This window comes from Pagrus pagrus (genome assembly GCF_965226575.1).
Source record: "Pagrus pagrus genome assembly, contig: HAP1_SCAFFOLD_137, whole genome shotgun sequence".
Taxonomy (NCBI): Eukaryota; Metazoa; Chordata; class Actinopteri; order Spariformes; family Sparidae; genus Pagrus; species Pagrus pagrus.
In genome coordinates, this window is record NW_028175326.1 from 104,249 (window position 1) to 113,233 (window position 8,985).

The window sequence follows — 8,985 nt, forward strand, 5'->3', positions numbered from 1 at the left end:
GGGACCGGGGGGGGGGCGGCACCAACAAGCCCGGCCGTGGACCTCCAGAGGCGGGCACGACGGCTCCAGAAGTCTCCCTGTGGAGAGCCAGAGATGGACTCTCCAGGAACCTTGCGCCCCAGCCGGACCTGCGTACCCACACTTAAGCACACCTCCTGGGATGAAGCCAATAGCCGCACCCGCTGGAAGCTCGCGCCCCTGGTACTCCGTTTCAGCTTTCGTGCCCCTGGTATTCCATTTTGGACTTAGCCGAAATATGACTAAGTCCACACTGGAGTACCAGGGGCGCAGGGAAAATTTGGAAGTGTTAGTGATTAGGATTTTATTTTTGTAATTTAAGATGGAGTACCAGGGGCGCAGAAAAATTTGGAGCTGTTAGTTATTATGATTTCATCTTTGGAATCGGTACAGGTTGGACACATTATAACACCAAAACAGCACAAATGCCAATCAACGCACTCATCTATATCATAAATGTATTAATTGAAATGTGTATTTTGTATAGAGAAGCCTTTTTTAATATTTATCATTTTCTATTTCCAATTACTCAGACACACATGAGCTAAAAAGAAACACACCATGACACTGGAAACCAGCAAAGCAAAGCAAGAATAAGACCAGGGCCTACCCGAATATTTAGACAGTGACCACGGGAAAAACGGCGGTGCTTCGGCCGGCCGATCCAAGATGCGGAGACCCCCGCGCTGGATCGTGTTCTTTGTCAATCCGACGAGGGTTTTTGGAAGTAACAGTGATTGGGATTTTATGTTTGTCATTTAAACTGGAGTACCAGGGGTGCAGGGAAAATTTGGAAGTGTTAGTGATTAGGATTTTATTTTTGTAATTTAAAATGGAGTACCAGGGGCGCAGAAAAATTTGGAGCTGTTAGTTATTATGATTTCATTTTTGGAATCGGTACAGGTTGGACACATTATAACACCAAAACAGCACAAATGCCAATCAACGCACTCATCTATATCATAAATGTATTAATTGAAATGTGTATTTTGTATAGAGAAGCCTTTTTTAACATTTATCATTTTCTATTTCTTATTACTCAGACGCACATGAGCTAAAAAGAAACACACCATGACACTGGAAACCAGCAAAGCAAAGCAAGAATAAGACCAGAGCCTACCCGAATATTTAGACTGTGACCACGGGAAATACGGCGGTGCTTCGGCCGGCCGATCCAAGATGCGGAGACCCCCGCGCTGGATCGTCTTCTTTGTCAATCCGACGAGGGTTTTTGGAAGTATTAGTGATCGGGATTTTATGTTTGTCATTTAAACTGGAGTACCAGGGGTGCAGGGAAAATTTGGAAGTGTTAGTGATTAGGATTTTATTTTTGTAATTTAAAATGGAGTACCAGGGGCGCAGAAAAATTTGGACGTGTTAGTGATTAGGATTTTACGTTTGTAATTAAAACTGGAGTACCAAGGGTGGGGAGGTCGGCACCCGCAAGCCCGGCCGTGGACCTCCAGAGGCTGGGCACGTCGGCTGCTCCAGCCGGGCCCCTGAGCTCCAGAGGCCTTGGAAGTGAGCGCTCAATCCGCTCCAAATGACCCCCAGGACCCTCTGAGATGGCCTCCTGGAAGCTAAGCTCCAGGGACCGGGGAGCTCGGCACCAACAAGCCCGGCCGTGGACCTCCATAGGCTGGGCACGTCAGCTCCAGAGGCTGGGCACGTCGGCTGCTCCAGCCGGGCCCCTGAGCTCCAGAGGCCTTGGAAGTGAGCGCTCAATCCGCTCCAAATGACCCCCAGGACCCTCTGAGATGGCCTCCTGGAAGCTAAGCTCCAGGGACCGGGGAGCTCGGCACCAACAAGCCCGCCCGTGGACCTCCAGAGGCTGGGCACGTCGGCTGCTCTAGCCTGGCCCCTGAGCTCCAGAGACCTTGGAAGTGAGCGCTCAATCCGCTCCAAATGACCCCCAGGACCCTCTGAGATGGCCTCCTGGAAGCTCAGCTCCAGAGACCGGGGAGGTCGGCACCAACAAGCCCGCCCGTGGACCTCCAGAGGCTGGGCACGTCGGCTGCTCTAGCCTGGCCCCTGAGCTCCAGAGACCTTGGAAGTGAGCGCTCAATCCGCTCCAAATGACCCCCAGGACCCTCTGAGATGGCCTCCTGGAAGCTCAGCTCCAGAGACCGGGGAGGTCGGCACCAACAAGCCCGGCCGTGGACCTCCAGAGGCTGGGCACGTCCGCTGCTCCAGCCTGGCCCCTGAGCTCCAGAGACCTTGGAAGTGAGCGCTCAATCCGCTCCAAATGACCCCCAGGACCCTCTGAGATGGCCTCCTGGAAGCTCAGCTCCAGGGACCGGGGGGGGGGCGGCACCAACAAGCCCGGCCGTGGACCTCCAGAGGCGGGCACGACGGCTCCAGAAGTCTCCCTGTGGAGAGCCAGAGATGGACTCTCCAGGAACCTTGCGCCCCAGCCGGACCTGCGTACCCACACTTAAGCACACCTCCTGGGATGAAGCCAATAGCCGCACCCGCTGGAAGCTCGCGCCCCTGGTACTCCGTTTCAGCTTTCGTGCCCCTGGTATTCCATTTTGGACTTAGCCGAAATATGACTAAGTCCACACTGGAGTACCAGGGGCGCAGGGAAAATTTGGAAGTGTTAGTGATTAGGATTTTATTTTTGTAATTTAAGATGGAGTACCAGGGGCGCAGAAAAATTTGGAGCTGTTAGTTATTATGATTTCATCTTTGGAATCGGTACAGGTTGGACACATTATAACACCAAAACAGCACAAATGCCAATCAACGCACTCATCTATATCATAAATGTATTAATTGAAATGTGTATTTTGTATAGAGAAGCCTTTTTTAATATTTATCATTTTCTATTTCCAATTACTCAGACACACATGAGCTAAAAAGAAACACACCATGACACTGGAAACCAGCAAAGCAAAGCAAGAATAAGACCAGGGCCTACCCGAATATTTAGACAGTGACCACGGGAAAAACGGCGGTGCTTCGGCCGGCCGATCCAAGATGCGGAGACCCCCGCGCTGGATCGTGTTCTTTGTCAATCCGACGAGGGTTTTTGGAAGTAACAGTGATTGGGATTTTATGTTTGTCATTTAAACTGGAGTACCAGGGGTGCAGGGAAAATTTGGAAGTGTTAGTGATTAGGATTTTATTTTTGTAATTTAAAATGGAGTACCAGGGGCGCAGAAAAATTTGGAGCTGTTAGTTATTATGATTTCATTTTTGGAATCGGTACAGGTTGGACACATTATAACACCAAAACAGCACAAATGCCAATCAACGCACTCATCTATATCATAAATGTATTAATTGAAATGTGTATTTTGTATAGAGAAGCCTTTTTTAACATTTATCATTTTCTATTTCTTATTACTCAGACGCACATGAGCTAAAAAGAAACACACCATGACACTGGAAACCAGCAAAGCAAAGCAAGAATAAGACCAGAGCCTACCCGAATATTTAGACTGTGACCACGGGAAATACGGCGGTGCTTCGGCCGGCCGATCCAAGATGCGGAGACCCCCGCGCTGGATCGTCTTCTTTGTCAATCCGACGAGGGTTTTTGGAAGTATTAGTGATCGGGATTTTATGTTTGTCATTTAAACTGGAGTACCAGGGGTGCAGGGAAAATTTGGAAGTGTTAGTGATTAGGATTTTATTTTTGTAATTTAAAATGGAGTACCAGGGGCGCAGAAAAATTTGGACGTGTTAGTGATTAGGATTTTACGTTTGTAATTAAAACTGGAGTACCAAGGGTGGGGAGGTCGGCACCCGCAAGCCCGGCCGTGGACCTCCAGAGGCTGGGCACGTCGGCTGCTCCAGCCGGGCCCCTGAGCTCCAGAGGCCTTGGAAGTGAGCGCTCAATCCGCTCCAAATGACCCCCAGGACCCTCTGAGACGGCCTCCTGGAAGCTAAGCTCCAGGGACCGGGGAGCTCGGCACCAACAAGCCCGGCCGTGGACCTCCAGAGGCTGGGCACGTCGGCTGCTCTAGCCGGGCCCCTGAGCTCCAGAGGCCTTGGAAGTGAGCGCTCAATCCGCTCCAAATGACCCCCAGGACCCTCTGAGATGGCCTCCTGGAAGCTAAGCTCCAGGGACCGGGGAGCTCGGCACCAACAAGCCCGCCCGTGGACCTCCATAGGCTGGGCACGTCAGCTCCAGAGGCTGGGCACGTCGGCTGCTCCAGCCGGGCCCCTGAGCTCCAGAGGCCTTGGAAGTGAGCGCTCAATCCGCTCCAAATGACCCCCAGGACCCTCTGAGATGGCCTCCTGGAAGCTAAGCTCCAGGGACCGGGGAGCTCGGCACCAACAAGCCCGCCCGTGGACCTCCAGAGGCTGGGCACGTCGGCTGCTCCAGCCGGGCCCCTGAGCTCCAGAGGCCTTGGAAGTGAGCGCTCAATCCGCTCCAAATGACCCCCAGGACCCTCTGAGACGGCCTCCTGGAAGCTAAGCTCCAGGGACCGGGGAGCTCGGCACCAACAAGCCCGGCCGTGGACCTCCATAGGCTGGGCACGTCAGCTCCAGAGGCTGGGCACGTCGGCTGCTCCAGCCGGGCCCCTGAGCTCCAGAGGCCTTGGAAGTGAGCGCTCAATCCGCTCCAAATGACCCCCAGGACCCTCTGAGACGGCCTCCTGGAAGCTAAGCTCCAGGGACCGGGGAGCTCGGCACCAACAAGCCCGCCCGTGGACCTCCATAGGCTGGGCACGTCAGCTCCAGAGGCTGGGCACGTCGGCTGCTCCAGCCGGGCCCCTGAGCTCCAGAGGCCTTGGAAGTGAGCGCTCAATCCGCTCCAAATGACCCCCAGGACCCTCTGAGATGGCCTCCTGGAAGCTAAGCTCCAGGGACCGGGGAGCTCGGCACCAACAAGCCCGCCCGTGGACCTCCAGAGGCTGGGCACGTCGGCTGCTCTAGCCTGGCCCCTGAGCTCCAGAGGCCTTGGAAGTGAGCGCTCAATCCGCTCCAAATGACCCCCAGGACCCTCTGAGACGGCCTCCTGGAAGCTAAGCTCCAGGGACCGGGGAGCTCGGCACCAACAAGCCCGGCCGTGGACCTCCAGAGGCTGGGCACGTCGGCTGCTCTAGCCGGGCCCCTGAGCTCCAGAGGCCTTGGAAGTGAGCGCTCAATCCGCTCCAAATGACCCCCAGGACCCTCTGAGACGGCCTCCTGGAAGCTAAGCTCCAGGGACCGGGGAGCTCGGCACCAACAAGCCCGGCCGTGGACCTCCAGAGGCTGGGCACGTCGGCTGCTCTAGCCGGGCCCCTGAGCTCCAGAGGCCTTGGAAGTGAGCGCTCAATCCGCTCCAAATGACCCCCAGGACCCTCTGAGATGGCCTCCTGGAAGCTAAGCTCCAGGGACCGGGGAGCTCGGCACCAACAAGCCCGCCCGTGGACCTCCATAGGCTGGGCACGTCAGCTCCAGAGGCTGGGCACGTCGGCTGCTCCAGCCGGGCCCCTGAGCTCCAGAGGCCTTGGAAGTGAGCGCTCAATCCGCTCCAAATGACCCCCAGGACCCTCTGAGATGGCCTCCTGGAAGCTAAGCTCCAGGGACCGGGGAGCTCGGCACCAACAAGCCCGGCCGTGGACCTCCATAGGCTGGGCACGTCAGCTCCAGAGGCTGGGCACGTCGGCTGCTCCAGCCGGGCCCCTGAGCTCCAGAGGCCTTGGAAGTGAGCGCTCAATCCGCTCCAAATGACCCCCAGGACCCTCTGAGACGGCCTCCTGGAAGCTAAGCTCCAGGGACCGGGGAGCTCGGCACCAACAAGCCCGCCCGTGGACCTCCAGAGGCTGGGCACGTCGGCTGCTCTAGCCTGGCCCCTGAGCTCCAGAGACCTTGGAAGTGAGCGCTCAATCCGCTCCAAATGACCCCCAGGACCCTCTGAGATGGCCTCCTGGAAGCTCAGCTCCAGAGACCGGGGAGGTCGGCACCAACAAGCCCGCCCGTGGACCTCCAGAGGCTGGGCACGTCGGCTGCTCTAGCCTGGCCCCTGAGCTCCAGAGACCTTGGAAGTGAGCGCTCAATCCGCTCCAAATGACCCCCAGGACCCTCTGAGATGGCCTCCTGGAAGCTCAGCTCCAGAGACCGGGGAGGTCGGCACCAACAAGCCCGGCCGTGGACCTCCAGAGGCTGGGCACGTCCGCTGCTCCAGCCTGGCCCCTGAGCTCCAGAGACCTTGGAAGTGAGCGCTCAATCCGCTCCAAATGACCCCCAGGACCCTCTGAGATGGCCTCCTGGAAGCTCAGCTCCAGGGACCGGGGGGGGGGCGGCACCAACAAGCCCGGCCGTGGACCTCCAGAGGCGGGCACGACGGCTCCAGAAGTCTCCCTGTGGAGAGCCAGAGATGGACTCTCCAGGAACCTTGCGCCCCAGCCGGACCTGCGTACCCACACTTAAGCACACCTCCTGGGATGAAGCCAATAGCCGCACCCGCTGGAAGCTCGCGCCCCTGGTACTCCGTTTCAGCTTTCGTGCCCCTGGTATTCCATTTTGGACTTAGCCGAAATATGACTAAGTCCACACTGGAGTACCAGGGGCGCAGGGAAAATTTGGAAGTGTTAGTGATTAGGATTTTATTTTTGTAATTTAAGATGGAGTACCAGGGGCGCAGAAAAATTTGGAGCTGTTAGTTATTATGATTTCATCTTTGGAATCGGTACAGGTTGGACACATTATAACACCAAAACAGCACAAATGCCAATCAACGCACTCATCTATATCATAAATGTATTAATTGAAATGTGTATTTTGTATAGAGAAGCCTTTTTTAATATTTATCATTTTCTATTTCCAATTACTCAGACACACATGAGCTAAAAAGAAACACACCATGACACTGGAAACCAGCAAAGCAAAGCAAGAATAAGACCAGGGCCTACCCGAATATTTAGACAGTGACCACGGGAAAAACGGCGGTGCTTCGGCCGGCCGATCCAAGATGCGGAGACCCCCGCGCTGGATCGTGTTCTTTGTCAATCCGACGAGGGTTTTTGGAAGTAACAGTGATTGGGATTTTATGTTTGTCATTTAAACTGGAGTACCAGGGGTGCAGGGAAAATTTGGAAGTGTTAGTGATTAGGATTTTATTTTTGTAATTTAAAATGGAGTACCAGGGGCGCAGAAAAATTTGGAGCTGTTAGTTATTATGATTTCATTTTTGGAATCGGTACAGGTTGGACACATTATAACACCAAAACAGCACAAATGCCAATCAACGCACTCATCTATATCATAAATGTATTAATTGAAATGTGTATTTTGTATAGAGAAGCCTTTTTTAACATTTATCATTTTCTATTTCTTATTACTCAGACGCACATGAGCTAAAAAGAAACACACCATGACACTGGAAACCAGCAAAGCAAAGCAAGAATAAGACCAGAGCCTACCCGAATATTTAGACTGTGACCACGGGAAATACGGCGGTGCTTCGGCCGGCCGATCCAAGATGCGGAGACCCCCGCGCTGGATCGTCTTCTTTGTCAATCCGACGAGGGTTTTTGGAAGTATTAGTGATCGGGATTTTATGTTTGTCATTTAAACTGGAGTACCAGGGGTGCAGGGAAAATTTGGAAGTGTTAGTGATTAGGATTTTATTTTTGTAATTTAAAATGGAGTACCAGGGGCGCAGAAAAATTTGGACGTGTTAGTGATTAGGATTTTACGTTTGTAATTAAAACTGGAGTACCAAGGGTGGGGAGGTCGGCACCCGCAAGCCCGGCCGTGGACCTCCAGAGGCTGGGCACGTCGGCTGCTCCAGCCGGGCCCCTGAGCTCCAGAGGCCTTGGAAGTGAGCGCTCAATCCGCTCCAAATGACCCCCAGGACCCTCTGAGACGGCCTCCTGGAAGCTAAGCTCCAGGGACCGGGGAGCTCGGCACCAACAAGCCCGGCCGTGGACCTCCAGAGGCTGGGCACGTCGGCTGCTCTAGCCGGGCCCCTGAGCTCCAGAGGCCTTGGAAGTGAGCGCTCAATCCGCTCCAAATGACCCCCAGGACCCTCTGAGATGGCCTCCTGGAAGCTAAGCTCCAGGGACCGGGGAGCTCGGCACCAACAAGCCCGCCCGTGGACCTCCATAGGCTGGGCACGTCAGCTCCAGAGGCTGGGCACGTCGGCTGCTCCAGCCGGGCCCCTGAGCTCCAGAGGCCTTGGAAGTGAGCGCTCAATCCGCTCCAAATGACCCCCAGGACCCTCTGAGATGGCCTCCTGGAAGCTAAGCTCCAGGGACCGGGGAGCTCGGCACCAACAAGCCCGCCCGTGGACCTCCAGAGGCTGGGCACGTCGGCTGCTCCAGCCGGGCCCCTGAGCTCCAGAGGCCTTGGAAGTGAGCGCTCAATCCGCTCCAAATGACCCCCAGGACCCTCTGAGACGGCCTCCTGGAAGCTAAGCTCCAGGGACCGGGGAGCTCGGCACCAACAAGCCCGGCCGTGGACCTCCATAGGCTGGGCACGTCAGCTCCAGAGGCTGGGCACGTCGGCTGCTCCAGCCGGGCCCCTGAGCTCCAGAGGCCTTGGAAGTGAGCGCTCAATCCGCTCCAAATGACCCCCAGGACCCTCTGAGACGGCCTCCTGGAAGCTAAGCTCCAGGGACCGGGGAGCTCGGCACCAACAAGCCCGCCCGTGGACCTCCATAGGCTGGGCACGTCAGCTCCAGAGGCTGGGCACGTCGGCTGCTCCAGCCGGGCCCCTGAGCTCCAGAGGCCTTGGAAGTGAGCGCTCAATCCGCTCCAAATGACCCCCAGGACCCTCTGAGATGGCCTCCTGGAAGCTAAGCTCCAGGGACCGGGGAGCTCGGCACCAACAAGCCCGCCCGTGGACCTCCAGAGGCTGGGCACGTCGGCTGCTCTAGCCTGGCCCCTGAGCTCCAGAGGCCTTGGAAGTGAGCGCTCAATCCGCTCCAAATGACCCCCAGGACCCTCTGAGACGGCCTCCTGGAAGCTAAGCTCCAGGGACCGGGGAGCTCGGCACCAACAAGCCCGGCCGTGGACCTCCAGAGGCTGG